Below are 16,313 nucleotides of genomic sequence, written 5' to 3' on the forward strand. Positions count from 1 at the left end.
GTAGCCGGTGATTTTGCCATTTTATTTTCTTGACTCAAAATGGTGCACCTTTTAGGGCCGGCCCGTGGCTCACTTGGGAGAGTGTGGTGCTGAGAACACCAAGGCCACGGGTTCAGATCCCTATATAGGGATGGCTAGTTCACTCACTAGGGAGAGCGTGGTGCTGACAACACCAAGTCAAGGGTTAAGATCCCCTTACCGGTCATCTTTGAAAAAAAGAAATGGTGCCCCTCTTCAAGTCCTGTTGTTTGAGGACACCACGTGGTGCACCCATATACCTGGCGCGCGCACAGCACAGTAACACATAGGAGGCAGCGTGGGTTCCTTCTGGAGGCACTAGAGGTCCTTCCTGCCTTTTCAGCTTCAGGGGCTCTGGGCGCTCCTTGGCTTGTGGCCGCATCGCTCCGGTCTCTGCCCCCGTCTTCTCTGGCCGCCTCCCAGCATCTTCTCTGTTGTCCCTTATAAGAGCACTTGTTACCAGCCCACCCATGTAACCCAGGATGGTCTCATCTCCAGAACTCAATAACATCTACACAGACCCTACTTCCAAATAAGGTCACATTGGACATAGACATAGCTCCTGGAGGACACCGTTGAACTCACTACACTATGCAGCATTTCTTCTGAAGAAGGTGATCCACCCTGTCCTGGAGAGAGCAGGATGGGTGAAACAGGTCACTACCCCCAAGGCACACACGACCTAGTGGGAACATAGACTCCTAATGTCACGTAAAGGGCGACTTAGAGAGGAGGGAGCCATTAACAACTTGGCAGTGGTGCCTGGGAAACAAGTCCCTGTACCTGAATATGGGAGGTAGGAGGGGCTTTCCAGACCCATTCGCAGTGTTACCAAGACCCCAAAGGTCCATTTGCTTGCCGCTCAATAGCCAGTAATTGAGAGACGAGCTGGTATAAGGAAAAGCAGCCTTTAATCAGAAAGCCAGCAGCCTGGGGAAACGGTGCACTTAAGTCTCAAAGACCACCTCCGCCACTCCCAGGTCTGCAAAAGGGTTTGATAGGGGTCTGTGGTGGGAAGCTGATTCATGGCGACCAAGCCTGGACGTGCAGACATGCCTGAGTGTGTCAGGTGATCGTCAGGAACTTCGCCGGTGGGAGCTGACCAGTGTCATACTTCGTTCTCCGTGGGCTCAGTTCCTGTTACTCTCATAAGCAGGTTAGTAAGCTAGTAGAGAATGGCCATTGGGGTTAATAATTTTTCTCTGTTTCTATGCAATGTAAGCACAAGAGTCATCGTGTTCTGGCATTTAGCTGCAGGCCGTGTGGTTTGGGTTACAGGAAAGAACAGGTTTTTGAATTCAAAGATTTAACAAAATGGAGTCACTTCTTTTCAGACTGTTACAGCAGTGAGGTGGTGGGGTTGGGGGCTGAGACACCAGAGGGACCAAGAAGAAAGTGAAAGACTTTTAAATAGTCAACATGACACAAATGGGTTTGACGACTTCTAGGACGGTTAGTCTTCAAACTTGAGAGCACAAAGGATCAGCTACTTAAGAAAGTAGATTGGGGGGCCCTTCTGTATGAAAAGCAATTCAACATTCACTTATGGAGTGCCTGCTCTGTATCCGGCACATTCAGGGGCAGCAGAGACAGTGATGAGACAGAAAATGACTCGTTTTTAATTCTGTGCTTCTAGGGGACAGCCCAGGAATTAGAATTGAGCTATGGCACTAGAGTGGAGGATGGGTGGGAGGGAGGGACAAGCTGCCTTCAGGGAGACCCACGTTGCACAACGTCAAATGCTGAGAGTTTGTTCACTGAACATACTTACTGTCTGCTATGCATAATCCATGTGCACTGGTCCCCAGACGGGGTTTCGAGGAACGCCAGTGCACATCGACCAGCTGCTAGATGATATCCTCTTTTTCCTTATTGACCTCTTTGGCAACAACTCCTTGGGACGTGACTCTTTGAATGTTTTAAATAGTCTTGCTGTTCATCTTCAGAAGAAGCCAACAGAATACAATTCCTTACCTTTGATGGACAGTCGACAACCAAGACTCTGCCTTATACTACACAGTTCTAGTCTTCAAGGACACCAAAATGCTCTCGTAAAATCAAATAAAAGCAATGTAACTTAGAAAGTGTGGTATTACCAAACGTATAGGACCAAAGAGATTGTAATCACCAATTCTCCAATACCATATTTTCTTTTTCAATTTTTTATTTTAATCAAAGTAATACATGCTCGTCATTTAAAGTAAAACCAGACAGCAGTCCCGGCCTGGCTCTCTTGCCTCCCCTACCTAGTCCCTGTGGAACTGTTTTTGCTGTTTTTTTATTTGCTTCCTTACTCCTCTAAGTGATACGTGCTCAGTGTGGATTCTTGATTCATCCATTTTAGGCCCTAATTGACTTCTCTTCGTGGTCAAAGAGAATTTTAGCATCTGGCACCTCCTTTTCCCTCTCCCCATCTCTCAGCAGAAAGAAGTCAGAGTTGGTTATATCCATGTTCACTGTTTTCTTATTAAGACTGTAAATATTTAACGCCAAAGTCAAGGGTTTGGATCCCTGTGCCAGTCAGCTGCCTTGGTGGTGTCCCTCTGGTGTTAAGTCTGCAGGTTTGAAGAAGGCAGGAGCTGTGGAGATATGACGGCCTCCACCCAGGCTTCAAAGGATATATGAGAAAGTTTAGGGGCCCAGGAACAGACCTGTCACAGGGGCAGAGTAGTCACTGCAGACAGCCTCCACTAGAGCAATGCCAAGCAGAAATGTGGGGTCAGAGTTGCAGCAGGAAGCCTCCACCAGGGCCATGCCTAGTAGTGACCAAGACCCCAAAACCATAGAGCTACCAGTGTGCACCACCAGCCTGGGAGAGCTGGAGCATGGGCTGAACCCAGGAAAGCTATATGGGTGGGGCTGCACAAGGAGTGGGGCCCAACTTTTCCCTCATTTTGCAGAGCATGTCAGAGGAGATTATTCTCCAGCTTTATGATTCAATGCCTGCCTTGATGGGTTTTGGACTTGCTTGGGACCCTTCCTTTTGGAATGGGAATATGTACCCTATGCTTGTCCCACCATTGTATTTTGGAAGTAGATAACTTGTTTTAATTTCACAGATAGGATTTGGGGCTTTGGACTTTTGAGTTGGTGATAGGACAAGTTAAGACTTTGGTCTTAACTTTGATGAGGGCTAAAGTGCTCCTTCCTCTGCTTTGAGATGAAGCGAATGTATCTGCATATGAGAAGGCCACGAGCTTTGGGGGGCCAGGGGCAGAAGGCTACAGTCTGAATGTCCAAAACTCATGTGGAAACTTGATCCCCATTGTAACAGTATTAAGAGGGTGGAAGGGCTGGCCCGTGGCTCACTTGGGAGAGTGCGGTGCTGATAACACCAAGGCCATGGGTTCGGATCCTATATAAGGATGGCCGGTTGGCTCACTGGCTGAGCATGGTGCTGACAACACCAAGCCAAGGGTTGAGATCCCCTTACCAGTCATCTTTAAAAAAAAAAAAAAAAAAAAGAGGGTGGATGATCCAATTACGGTATTTGAAAGGTGAGGCCTTTGGGAGGTGATTAAATCGTGAGAACTCTGCCCTCATGAATGGATTCATCTATTTATAAATTCAGAGTCTTTATAAGGAGAGGAGAAGCACGTTAGTGGGCTCTTGCTCAGGCCTCACTATGTGATACCCTGTGTTCCCAGGGGATTCTGTAGAGAGTTCCCACTCAGAAGAAGGCCCTTGCACTGCCTGGACCTTGGACTTCCCAGCCTCCAAAGCTGTAAGAAATAATTTTTTTTTTTTTTTTTTTTTGCTGACTGGCCAGTACAGGGAACCAAATCCTTGACCTTGGTGTTACAGGGCCACATTCTAACCAGCTGAGCTAATTGGCCTGCCCATCATATTCTTATAAATTACCCAGTTTCAGGTATTCTGTTATGTGTGATGGAAAGTGGGTGGATACATTTATAACCAAAAGACATTTGTATGGCTCATAGTTCTGGAGGTGGGAAGTTCAAGAGCACTGTGCTGGTACAAGGCGAGGGCTTTGTGCAGCATCATCCCACAACAGAAGGCAGAAGGGACTTAGCAGGTATGATTAAATTAAAGATTTGAGATGTAGAGATGATCCTAGATAATCTGGGTGGGTCCTAAATGTCATCTCAAGTGTTCTTATAACACGGAGGCAGAGAGACATTTCAGTACAGGCAGGAAGTAGACATGATGACCAAAGCACGGGTTCGAGTGATGCAAGGAAGGGGCCATGAGCCAGGGAATGCAGGCAGCCTCTGGAAGCTGGAAACGTCACAAATGGATTTGCCCCTAGAGTCTCCTGAAAAAACCTGCTCTGCAGATACCTTGACTTCGACCCAATGAAACTGATCTCAGAGTTCTGGCCTCCAGAACTGTAAGAGAATATGTTTGTGTTGTTTTAAGTTACTGAGTTTGCTGTAATTTGTTGCTGCAGCAATAGGAAGCTAATATATCTTTGCTGTCATTCCAGCCCACAGCAAGGGGCAGACCTGTGCAGTTTGTACAGGCCAGGTCTGGAAGCCATGCACATCACTTCCTCTCACATCCACAACCAGGTGAGCTCCTGGTTGCAGGCTGCACCCAGCTCCAGGGGCAGCTGGGAAACACATCATCACTGGGCAACCACATGCCTGGTTGGTACAGGAAGAGAGGAGGGGGCACTGGGTGGACAGCAGCAGGCTCTGCCTGCTACATACTCTCTGCACATCACACAGCTCTACTGGTGCTGCGGGTGCCCTGGGTCATCTACACCTCTAGGCAGGACCCAGCTTGCTCAGGTCCCAGTCACGGGCTGTGAGGGTGTTCCTTGTAGGGCCGCCTGCATCTTTTCAGCCTGCTTTTACAGCGCGGGTGACCCAGGCCCAGCTGGCTCGCAGCTCCAGCCTGCTCAGCATTTCTCTTCACTTCCGGACCAGAGAGATAATCAACTCGTTTGTGAGCATAGCTATACGTTTTTGCTTTTCCAATTTTACATCGTATCTGTAATTCCTATGTGGCCAGCTTCAATTTCTTCCACAACTTCCCGGAGGAGCACAAAGGTGCGTTGAAGAATTGGGCACACCATTTTTGGGGGTATTGATGTCAGAGGTAGAGTCTGGGGAGGTCCAACAGATGGCCTCAACTCACCCCATCCTCTTACCAGGTTATTGACTCCACCACAGGAAAGAATTCAAGGGCAGAGTCACAGTAGAAAGTGAGAACAAATTTAATAAAAATGTAAGAAGTGCAGGTTCCACAGACAGTGCGGCACAACTCCAGAGACTGAGCAGGGCCCACTCCAAGTTTAACACAAAAGCAAGAAAAACATACTTAAAGCTCAGTACAGAGCACAGGCTGGCTCCAGGGAGTGCGTGGCCACTGCCGAAAGTAAGTTGAACACAAAAGTAAAGCACACACACTTCAGCCAGCAAAGTGCAGGTTGTCTCCAAAAAAGTGAGCAGCAACCCCGCCTTTGGCTGGGATGTGGCTTTTATAGTTTCTCTATCTCATGAATACTCAGTTAAGGGGTGGCTCCCAGTTATGTAACATTTAGTCTTGCACATGCTCAGGGTCTCTTCCCAGAGCAGGTTCATCGGTCAGACCTTATCACATGCACTAGGCATATCCAAGAATATTCTGCGTTCTCTATTGAGCGTGCCCAGCCACTGGATTTGCATAAACCAGCCCCCTGTGGTCTCATTTTCCCTGTGTTGGTGCTGAAAAAGGGTCTAACTGGCAACAGTAACTTTCCTCCAGGGGAAAGCTCAGAGGAGGGGGCCTGAGACCTCAGGGAGTGGCTGGAAACCCAGAGGCCTGTCCTGAAACCCAAGCCCAGCGTAACTGAGCACCTCCTGTCTCAGTATCTCATCTGTTCTTCCTGCGGTGGCCACAGTGATCTTTGAAAGCACAAATGCTGGAAATACCTCCAGAAGTTTCGGCCTTTCTTCTCTGTAAAATGGAGCAATGGCCTCTACCTCGTGGACAGAAAGGGGATGCATGGCACTTAGGTGGGAGGAGGGGAAGAATGGGGATTGACCATGATGAGTGAGGTTTCTTTTGGGAGGAATGTAAATGTTCTACAATTAGGTTGTGGTGATGGTTGCACGACCCTGTGAATAAACTAAAAAACAAAACAAAACAAAACACTGAATTGTAGACTTTAAATGTATGTTACGTAAATTATATCTCAATAAATCTGTTCTTACAAAAATAATCTCTACCTCTTAAAGCTGTTTTGAGGAAAATATGAAATATCCAACATTAAAAAAATCTCATCACAATACCTCTTCACTGTTAGTCCCCTACAATGCCCTCACTTATTATGGTCACCATCGAGAAATCTGTTGCAGCCTTCCCCAGAATCCTTTCAAACATCTGCCTCTCGAATTTGAGCTCTTCATAAGCAAGAGTGAGTTATGATTTTGCAGGGCGTGTTGGCTAATATACCCTCTGCCAGAAAAGTAAGATGGCGTTAAAGACCGAGATACACAAAATGGTGCCTGAGAAAGTTTCCCAGAAAACCCCCACCCAGAAAACTCCCCTGGCTCCCACGTCACCTCCCGCATGCAATTTTGCCCGCCTATGAGAAAGTCCCAGCTCAGCTTAAACCCCGCTCACTTCCCTCCCCTTCCTTCTTTTTTTTTTGACCAGTAAGGGGATCGCAACCCTCAGCACAGTGCGGTCAGCACCACACTCAGCCAGTGAGCGCACCGGCCATCCCTATATAGGATCTGAACCTGTGGCCTTGGTGCTACCAGTGCTGCACTCTCCTGAGTGAGCCACGGGGCCGGCCCCTCCCCTTCCTTCTTAGCCAATAGGAACAGTCCCGCTCAGCCTAACTGGATATAAAAGGCCCACCCCGACTCTCCCTGCTGCTGCTCCCACTTCCGAGAGGGCAGCCCGCTTGTTCATTTTGCCTGCCTAATACACTTTGGGTGAATCCCTGTTTCCTGGTGTGTCTTATTTTGTGCTTGGCCTGGGGGGTTTTCCTTTCAGGGCCCTCACTGCTTTTGCCTGTGTGGGCCCCTTCCTTCATGAAAAAAGTTAAAATGACGTTTTACAACTGTGTTGCTACAAAGAAAATTATATTGAAGGGCCGGCCAGTGACTCACTCGGGAGAGCGTGGTGCTGACAACACCAAGTCAAGGGTTAAGATCCCTTTACTGGTCATCTTTTAAAAGAAAAAAAGAAAAAGAAAATTATATTGATATTATATCTAGAACATATTTTCTTCAACCTAAAAGTTCATTTTTCCTTCTGATTTGAAAAAAAAATTTTTTTTCATGAGCCCTTGGAGTGGACTGAACGGTGGGCCCCAAAGCTACATCTACCTCCTAATCCTCGGTATCTGTGAATATGATTTCAGATGGCAAAAGATGGGATTAAGTTAAGGGCCTTGAGAAGAGGAGTTTATACTGTATTATCTGCTGGGCCTAAATGCAATCTCAGGTCTCCTTACAGAAGAGCTGCACAGAAGGAGGGAGGGTGGGATGAACATGTGGAGCACAGAGGATCTCTAGGGCAGTGAAACTGTTCTGTGTGATACTGTAACGGTGAATGAGGACATTATGCATTTGGCAAAATCCACTGAACTGTACAACACAAAGAGGGAACCCTAATGTAAAATGGAATTAATAATAGTAGATCAATATCTGCTCATAACTAACAAATGTACCACACTATGGAAACATTAATAAAAGGAGAAACTGTAGGGGGGCGTAAGGGGATGTAAGGAAACTGCATTTTCTGCTTAATTCCTCTACAAACCTAAAACTTCAATAAAAATAGCTAAAAAAAAAAAAAAAAGGGAGACACACGCACACACGCTCACACAGAAAAGGCACAGAGAGGAGGAGGAGGTCATGTGAAAACAGGCGGTGATTGGAGTGATGTGGCCACCAGCCTAGGCTTGCCAGGGCTTGCTGCCTCCTCCTAGAGCTGGGAGACACACGTAGGATGGCCCCTGTCCCAGAGCTTCCAGGAGGAATGCAGCCTTGAGACACCTTGATGTTGTACTGCTGTTCTCCCGAACTGTGCGACACAATTCCTGTTGTTTGAAGCCACCCAGTTTGTGGCCATTCGATACAGCAGCCCTGGGACATTCATGGCATCCTATCCTGGGCCTAGGGCTGCTCCTCCTCTGCTTCCTGGAGCTGCCACCCTCTGGTAGGGTCTGTCCCCAGCAAGATCCCTTTGCACTGGATTAGGACTCCTGGCCAGGGTAGCTGGGGTGCTTGTGGGCTCATTGAGGATAGTAAGGAGGAGGTGGCCTTGGGGATCACAGGTGCCAACGGGCCCCAGTTCCTCTCCACCTGGGGCTCTGCTTTCCCTCTACCAGCTTCCTGCTCAGCCCAGCCAGGGAAGAGCCAGCAGAGCCTCTGTCCAGCCCTTATCCCGGCCCGCACTTCCTGGGCTCTCCTGGAAGCCTCGAGGGAAGAAGTCTCATTGGACCAGAATGGAACATGTGCCTGCCTGTGATCCAATCAGCACTAGGGGAGTGCAGGGTGCTGATTGGTTGAGCCCTAGAGCCAGGTGAAGTTCCTCCCACAACTTGGCCTGGAAATGAGAAAAGGAAAGGTGGGAAAACCTGGGAGCAGGGTTGACGTACCCACAATTGTCCAAGCAAAAGGGGGTGCTCTGCATAATTCCCACATGGGCCACTCGGCCTCTCTGATCTCCATCTCTGCTTAATTAAAATGGAGATCTCACCCTCAGCCTCCTGCCTGCCCTGGGGGCTTTGCTTCTCCCCTTGCTGCCAACTCATGGCGGATGCTTATGGGGGCACTTTCTGCATGCCAGGCCCTGGGCTAATCAACTGACATGCTTTTATCTCATTCGGTCCTCAGTCTCATTCAGGATGCTGGTTACTATGATTTTGTACAGCTTCACAGATGTGGGGGACTAAGGTTCAGAAAGGTACTGTCCCCTGTCATACAGCTAGTAGGCGTGGAGCTGGGATTTGTAGTCAGATCATCAGCCTCCAGAGCCTTTGTGCTCAACACCTGTTACCTGTCCTCAGGTAGTGAATAAAATCCTCTATGGAAGACATCGCAGAAAGGGGGTCTTCCACGGTTCACCTGGACATACGCCTGTGCACACTGCTGCACGTTTGTATTGTAACGACGTATGTGGACAAGTTCTTCTGTGTGACCTTCATATTCCTCGTGTGTACCTCATTCTTTCCCATCTCTGTGTCTTTGTGTGAACCCCTTCCTCTGGCTGGGATCCCTTTCCCACCTTTTATGTCCTCATCTTGCCTCCTCTTAAAGCCCCAGCATCTCTTCCTGGACCTCACCTTGCCATGTCACAGGCCCCTCGAACGTACCGAGTCCAAAACTGTACTTACTCCCGCTCCTCAGTTTTGGCTCATCTCCCCCGCTACCCCCTGCCCTCCCTGCTTTTCCCTGCCTGAGCATCTACCCAGATAGATGCCGTGCCAGTTAGGAGTCATTCTCTTGTACAGAAACATTGCAGACTTTAGAATGGGCAAAAGCAATTATTACTCTCTGAACAGAATGCTGGAGCCTCTACTGATCACCTGATCTTATGGGATGTGTGCCTTTGTTTTTGACTGGACTATTTCATACCTCTGCAGAGACAGAAGGTAACCTGTAGAAAAACTGGTGGCAATGTAAATGATCCTTGTCTACAGAAATGCGAATTATCTGTGTACAGTGAGATGCAATCGACTTTTGCTGATGCGTAGACCTGTTTTTGTGAATTCATTTCAGTGTTCCTTCAACCTCTCCTTTGAACAAGTTGTAACACGTTGTAGTGGATTGAATTATGTCCCCCCAAACTCATTGAAGCCTGAATTGTGTCCCCCACGTTTTACGTATTAGAAACTTAGTCCCCATTGCGACTGTTAAAAGGGTGGGAAATCCTATTATGGAAACTGAAAGGTGGAGCCTTGAAGAGGTGATTGGATTGTAGGACCGTGTGGTAGTGAATGGATTAAAAGTGGTGGTCAGGGGTGTGATTCTGAGGGCCTTAAAAGAAGGGGAGGGTCTATCTTGCTCTCTCTGCTCTCTCTGCTTCCACCATTTTGCAATGTGAGACCCCTGGGTCACTGTCACCACCACCAGATGGACTTTGGACTTCCCAGCCTCAGAAACTGTAAGCAATAAATTTTGTTTTCTTTATAAATCACCCAGTTGCAGCTATTTTGTTATAAGCAACAAAAGTGTACTAATACACACCTTATTGGTTTATTCATTATTGATGTTAAATAAAAATTATAGAAGCCACTGTTTTGGGCCAAGTTCCTGGACTAGGCCCCAACAGACCAGACTAAAAATCAAAATGGAGTCACCCCTGCTGCCGTCCCACGTCACCAAACCCAATCTAAGTTGTCTGACCTTGTGAGAAAATCAGGGGAGAGATAACAGCCAATTTCCCAAACAGGCCAGGTTAAATCTTTAATGGGCATGATAATGAAGTATCCTTGCTTTAATCATTACGCAAAAGAAGTAACCTGAAGTAACCCGATGTTCAATCATCAGTTATTTTTCTGTTTTGTCTCCCTGTCCCTACCTTCAACGAAAGTCACTTTGAAATGACAAATCTGCTTTTTGTCCTTTGTTTATGTTTTCTTCAGCCCTTTTTTCCTGTCTATAAAGTCAGCCTCTTTTGCTCAGCTCATTGGAACACTTATTCTATTTTATGGAATGAAATTTTGCCCCAATCTAGAATCGCAATAAAGCCAACAGATCTTTAACTAAATTCGTTGTAATTTTATCGTTTGATATTGAGTTAAATAAAATCTTTGACGTGTTCATTTTATATGTATATGAAAATCATGATTTTACCTTTTTAAAAAATTATCCTTTGACCCCTGACCTTTCCTTCCCCACCCCACACCCCAATCCATACTCAAATCTGACGATTTAACTTTCTAAATTCTCTTGTATCCACCCACTTCTCTCCGTCTTACCTGCCACCAACAGTCTGCCTGAATTGGCTGTGCTAGGCTCCTACCTGGCTCTCTTCCCACTCATTATCCACACAGCAGCCAGTGATCTCCTTACGGTTCGAACTTTAAGACGTCTCTTATCTCTTTCACTTCCTCCAAGAACTTCTCATCTACTTTAGAATAAAAACCAAGGTCCTTGCTGTGCTCTTTCAGCCTCTACGTGACCCACTGCCCTGCTGTATCTCCACGCCTCCCCCGCCCTGAGCTCCCTTTAGTTCCCCTGGGGCAAGACCTTTCCTGCCTCAGGGCCTTTGCCCAAAGAAACCTCCTCTGATCTCTCTCTCTTTTTTTTTTTTTTTAAAGATGACCGGTAAGGGGATCTCAACCCTTGGCTTGGTGTTGTCAGCACCACGCCCACCCAGTGAGCAAACCGGCCATCCCTATATAGGATCCGAACCCGGGGCCTTGGTGTTATCAGCACCGCACTCTACCGAGTGAGCCACGGGCCGGCCTTCCTCTGATCTCTTAGATGGGTTCAGGTCCCACCTCTTCCCCAGTATAACAACATCATGACACCTTTGACTTCTTCATAGCATTTATCTCGTTTCCTAATTAGTATTAATTATTTATTAGTTTCCTAATTAAATATTTACGTGGTTAATGCCTGACTCTCCTTCTAGGCTGTAAGGTCCATGAAGGCAAGGCACGTCTGTTCTGCTGACCCTGTGTTGGAGCGAGCAAGACTGAAGCTGTGTTGGGACCTAAAGCTGCCTGGGCTGCAGAGGGGGGCGAGGATTTTAAAAAGGACAGTTTTTTTCTGTCCACTCTTGCTTCCCATCCCCTGACTTTCTTATCTCGCTCACTAAGTAGGAAAACAAGGCCGAGAAGCTAATTAGTACTTTGCAAAGCTAACAGTTCTTTCTTTGCGACTTGTAGAGTTTTGAGAAACGATCAAGGCCAAATGACTGAAGCTGACCTTGGGCACCAGCCAAGTACGCGGGCGCAAATCAAAATCTTGCAGGGTCCTGAGATAAGAGTGAAGATGAGAACAGAAACCAGACGAGGACTTGGCGAGACCTTGTACCTGACTCAGAGACACAGATTCCTCATAACTCACATCGCCTGCTCTCCTGCTTTTCACCTCCCACACTCCATTCCCTCAACCCTTCCTTTAAAAACCCCTCAGTAAATGTAAATCTTTGAGATGGGGCAGCCTGCCGTCTCCTTCAGCTGAATACATCTGCTTTTCTAACACCAACCATTTGACTTTTGAGTTTTTTTCTTTCCTTTTCAAAGGGGCGGGCAGCCGGACCTGAGTCCGGTAACACCTACTCCTCCCGACACATATGTTGCCTTCTCTGGATGGATGGATGAATGGATGGAGAGATGGATAATGGATGGTTGGACGGAGAGATGGATAGGTGGTAGATGGGTGGGTGGGTGGATGCATGGATGGGTGGGTGGTGGATGGGTGAATGGATGGATGGGTGGGTGGGCGGGTGGATGGATGGATGGGTGGATGGGTAGGTGGATGGATGGATGGGTAGGTGGGTGGATGGTGGGTGGATGGGTAGGTGGGTGGATGGTGGGTGGATGGGTAGGTGGATGGGTGGATGGGTAAATGGATGGGTGGATGGGTAGGTGGATGGGTGGATGGGTAAATGGATGGGTGGATGGGTAGGTGAGTGGATGGATGGGTAGGTGGATGGGTGGATGGGTAGGTGAGTGGATGGATGGGTAGGTGGATGGGTGGATGGGTAGGTGAGTGGATGGATGGGTAGGTAGGTGGGTGGATGGGTGGGGGGATGGGTGGATGGGTGGGGGGATGGGTGGATGGGTAGGTGGATGAGTGGATGGGTAGGTGAGTGGATGGATGGGTAGGTGGATGGGTGGATGGGTAGGTGGATGGGTGGATGGATGGGTGGATGGGTGGATGGGTAGGTGGATGGGTGGATGGGTGGGTGGATGGGTGGATGGGTAGGTGAGTGGATGGATGGGTAGGTAGGTGGGTGGATGGGTAGGTAGGTGGGTGGATGGGTGGGTGGATGGGTGGATGGGTAGGTGGATGAGTGGATGGGTAGGTGAGTGGATGGATGGGTGGGTAGGTGGGTGGATGGGTGGGTGGATGGGTGGATGGGTAGGTGGATGAGTGGATGGGTAGGTGAGTGGATGGATGGGTAGGTGAGTGGATGGATGGGTGGGTAGGTGGGTGGATGGGTAGGTGGATGGGTGGATGGGTAGGTGGATGAGTAGGTGGATGGGTGGATGGGTAGGTGAGTGGATGGATGGGTAGGTGGATGGGTGGATGGGTGGGTGGATGGGTGGATGGATGGGTGGATGGGTGGATGGGTAGGTGGATGGGTGGATGGGTGGGTGAATGGGTGGATGGGTAGGTGAGTGGATGGATGGGTAGGTAGGTGGGTGGATGGGTGGGTGGATGGGTAGGTGGATGAGTGGATGGGTAGGTGAGTGGATGGATGGGTAGGTGAGTGGATGGATGGGTGGGTAGGTGGGTGGATGGGTAGGTGGATGGGTGGATGGGTAGGTGGATGAGTAGGTGGATGGGTGGATGGGTAGGTGAGTGGATGGATGGGTAGGTGGATGGGTGGATGGGTGGGTGGATGGGTGGATGGATGGGTGGATGGGTGGATGGGTAGGTGGATGGGTGGATGGGTGGGTGAATGGGTGGATGGGTAGGTGAGTGGATGGATGGGTAGGTAGGTGGGTGGATGGGTGGGTGGATGGGTAGGTGGATGAGTGGATGGGTAGGTGAGTGGATGGATGGGTAGGTGAGTGGATGGATGGGTGGGTAGGTGGGTGGATGGGTAGGTGGATGAGTAGGTGGATGGGTGGATGGGTAGGTGAGTGGATGGATGGGTAGGTAGGTGGGTGGATGGGTGGATGGGTAGGTGGATGGGTGGATGGGTAGGTGGATGGGTGGATGGGTAGGTGAGTGGATGGATGGGTAGGTAGGTGGGTGGATGGGTGGATGGGTAGGTGGATGGGTGGATGGGTAGGTGGATGGGTGGATGGGTAGGTGAGTGGATGGATGGGTAGGTAGGTGGGTGGATGGGTGGATGGGTGGATGGGTAGGTGGATGAGTGGATGAGTAAATGGATGGGTGGATGGATGGGTGCGTGGATGGAAGGATGGGCGCGTGGATGGGTGGGTGGATGGATGGATGGGTGGATGCATGGATAGGTGGGTGAGTGGATGGGTGGAAGGATGAGTGAATGGAAGGATGTGTGGGTGGGTGAATGAGTGGAGGATGGATGGAGGGATGGATGAAGAAGAGGCTTGTTCCCTCCAGCTGACTGGCCGTCAGAGCCACCTCCTGTGAGTCCTCGGGGCTCGGGCACATGGCATTGCCCCTCTCTCACCCGGGGCGGTGCCACCTTGGATTGTCTGCATCCCAGCACACCCATCCGCACAGGGCGGGCGCCCGGGAAACTCGCTCTCCACGAGCAAACGTTTATCTCGGCAGGCTCGCGGTGAACGAGCGTGCGCAGCGTGAGTAGCCGGGCCGGGCCGGGCCGGGCGCGGGCGGGGCCTCGCGGGGACCCGGATGCGGCCCCGCCCCCGCCCCGCGGAACCGGAAGTGGAGCCGGATCCTGGGAGCGGCGGGTGAGGTTCGCGCGGCGGGCGCGGGGCCGACCCGGGCGGACCGACCCAGCGGCGGTGAGCGAGTGCGGCGCCCGCCCGCCCGGGCGCGAGGGCCGCCCTTCCGCCGCGCTCTCAGGCGCCGCCGCCGGGCCCGAAACGGGAAGGAAGCAGCGGCCGCAGCGGTCTCGCCGCTCTTCCGCTTGCGGTTTCGGGCGAGGGGCGGGCGAGGATTCCCCGACCTGAGGCGGGGCCGCGGCTGAGGGCAGGGGCTGGGGTCCGATGAGGAGGCCCGGGGGTCCTGACGGGGCGGGGGTGCACCGGGAGGGCCTGAGGGGGAGGAGCCGGCATTCGCGGGAGGGGGCGATTGGAGAGGCGGGGGGCAGGGTCCTAAGGGCTAGAGAGAGGGACCCGGGGGGCTAGGCGAAGGGGTTGGGGGCCCGAGGGGCTAGAGGGAGGGAGGGGCCCGGGGGCTAGGCCAAGGGTGTAGGGGTCCCAGGGACTAGGGGGAGGGGGTGGGGGGGGTCCCATGGACGAGGGGTTGGGGGCTCGAGGGACTAGGGGAAGGGGGTGGGGGCTCGAGGGACTAGGTGGAGGGTGTGGGGGGTCCCAGGGACTAGGGGAAGGGGGTGGGGGTCGAGGGACTAGGGGAAGGGGGTGGGGGTCCCAGGGACTAGGGGGAGGGGGTGGGGGCTCGAGGGGCTCTAGGGGAGGGGGTGGGGGTCCCAGGGACTAGGGGGAGGGGGTGGGGGCTCGAGGGGCTCTAGGGGAGGGGGATGAGGGTCCAAGAGGAAAGGAGGTGGGGGCCCGAGGGGCTGGGGAAGGGGGTGGGGGCTCGGGGTCCGGCCGGGCCGGCTCCTACCCGGACCTGGCCTTGCAACCAGGTCAGAGGGAAGGCGGCGGCAGGCGCAGCTGCCGCTGGTCGGGAGGCTCTAAATTTGGAACCGTCCGCCCCGTGCATGTGTTGGAAGTCGTCGGAAAGGTGCTGTGGGGTTTTCTGCCTGCTGTATTTCGGCCGCCTGGATGTTCCAGGGGATGTCCGTCGCGCAGAGGGTCTCGGGCGAGGGGCGGGCGCCCTGGGGCTGGCTCTTCGGAAGCGCGCGCCCTGCAGAGCGCTCGCCGGGGCCGTGCCGGGTGTGCCTGAGCTGCTTTGGGGCTATGATTCGACTTGGCTGACCCGCTCCCGGGCCGGCCGCGCTGAGTCAGTGCCCTGCAGGGAAAATCCTCCGGATAGTGGGGCAACAAGGAAGAAGGAGACTTTTAGGTGGGACTTTCAGACGTACAGGAATAAAGCGCTGGGGAGGCAGAGTTGTTTTTCGTATTAGGTCCCCCAGTAACAGAAAATTTACCTCCAGTCAGGCTGACTTTTAATGGAAGCGTTTTGATGGACTTGTCTTTAAAACACTTTTGGCACTTTAAAATGCAGTGAACTTGACTGGTGATCCAGACCTTCGGTCGGTGCCACGCAGTAGGGCTCAGAAAGTGCTGGTGAAACGTGTGAGTCATTGAGGGCGCTGGTTACTGTGTCGCAATCTTCCCATGGCCTGGGGCGGTTGGGAGCAGGGGACTGTGGTCTAGGCTGGCCCCCCCTGTGGTCAGGTACAGGCAAGCCCACTCCCCTCTGCTCACACGTTGCTTTGAGTAAACTGCAGTAAGGGTGCTGGGGAGTGGGCCTGTGATACCTGTCACGGCTGCTCAGATGCCTGTCTGCTCTCCGGCTTTCTACTAGGCGGTGGTGAGGTTAAGGGAAGGCTGATTCTGGATGAGTGGTTTTATCCCATCGTTTAAAATGTTCTGTACAGGAGTTATTCCACTGTGTTTACCCAGG

At 51.3% G+C, this 16,313-nt stretch overlaps 1 protein-coding gene across 1 annotated transcript in view; it reads left to right on the top strand.

Annotated features, from left to right (window-relative positions):
* The first annotated feature begins 14,472 nt into the window (after positions 1-14,472).
* The window catches only part of CTTN (cortactin), a 34,282-nt gene continuing 32,441 nt past the window's right edge, over positions 14,473-16,313 (top strand). Inside the window, exon 1 of the mRNA XM_063092857.1 lies at positions 14,473-14,563. The gene's annotated coding sequence lies outside the window, so the exon portion shown is untranslated. The remainder of the gene's footprint in view (positions 14,564-16,313) is intronic.

Source organism: Cynocephalus volans, chromosome 4 (genome assembly GCF_027409185.1).
Source record: "Cynocephalus volans isolate mCynVol1 chromosome 4, mCynVol1.pri, whole genome shotgun sequence".
Taxonomy (NCBI): Eukaryota; Metazoa; Chordata; class Mammalia; order Dermoptera; family Cynocephalidae; genus Cynocephalus; species Cynocephalus volans.